Source organism: Entelurus aequoreus, linkage group LG02 (genome assembly GCF_033978785.1).
Source record: "Entelurus aequoreus isolate RoL-2023_Sb linkage group LG02, RoL_Eaeq_v1.1, whole genome shotgun sequence".
Classification (NCBI taxonomy): domain Eukaryota; kingdom Metazoa; phylum Chordata; class Actinopteri; order Syngnathiformes; family Syngnathidae; genus Entelurus; species Entelurus aequoreus.
Genome location: NC_084732.1, coordinates 14,732,879 through 14,733,513, shown reverse-complemented (window position 1 = coordinate 14,733,513; position 635 = coordinate 14,732,879). Strand labels below are relative to the sequence as shown.

General features: G+C 36.4%; 1 protein-coding gene across 1 annotated transcript in view; it reads left to right on the top strand.

Moving 5' to 3' along the window:
* The first annotated feature begins 542 nt into the window (after nucleotides 1-542).
* Nucleotides 543-635, top strand: part of LOC133630859 (katanin p80 WD40 repeat-containing subunit B1-like) — a 23,159-nt gene continuing 23,066 nt past the window's right edge. Inside the window, exon 1 of the mRNA XM_062022682.1 lies at nucleotides 543-635. This exon is cut by the window's right edge and continues 47 nt beyond it. The gene's annotated coding sequence lies outside the window, so the exon portion shown is untranslated.

Sequence of the window (635 nt, the reverse complement as noted above, 5' to 3'; positions counted from 1 at the left end):
TATGTGCGTAGATATTTCCGTAGATTTCAGTCGTTGTTGTTCCATGTCTAAATTGATTTCTGTGCGGGCACATGGGTACTGTCACGCCAAATTTCTTCCCCCTACAACCCCCCCCCCCCCCCCATTTACTTCCGGGGTCATTTCCTCCTCCGTCATTTTCTCTTACGTCAGCACTTCGGCTTTTTATGCTCGCTTTTACTTTGAAAATACAACCTCCGGTATCTGGTCTGGTTTTCCGTTCTTGTTTACTGCAGGATTTTATTTTGTGTTTAATTAAATATAAAACCAAACCATTTTTGGATGTAGTTATTGCCCTTCCACACCTACAATTTGTTTTTATTTTATTTTCTACATTTTAAGATTAAATTAAAATAAGCCAATGTTTTATTTTGTTTTTCAATTTCCCTTTATGAAAATAAAATTATATAGTCAACACATACATATAATATTGTTAACAAATTAACAGTGAAAAAGTAGAATCAAGAAAAAAAATTAATGGAAATAAAAATGTGAATACAAGTTGTAGCGAGAAGTCAGTTGAGGTGTGACGTCACCGGAAGTGTTCAGTTGCTAAGCTGCGCGTCTTCAAGCAGCCACAACTTTTTTTCAACAAGTCGTCAGCAGGCTTGCAGCAA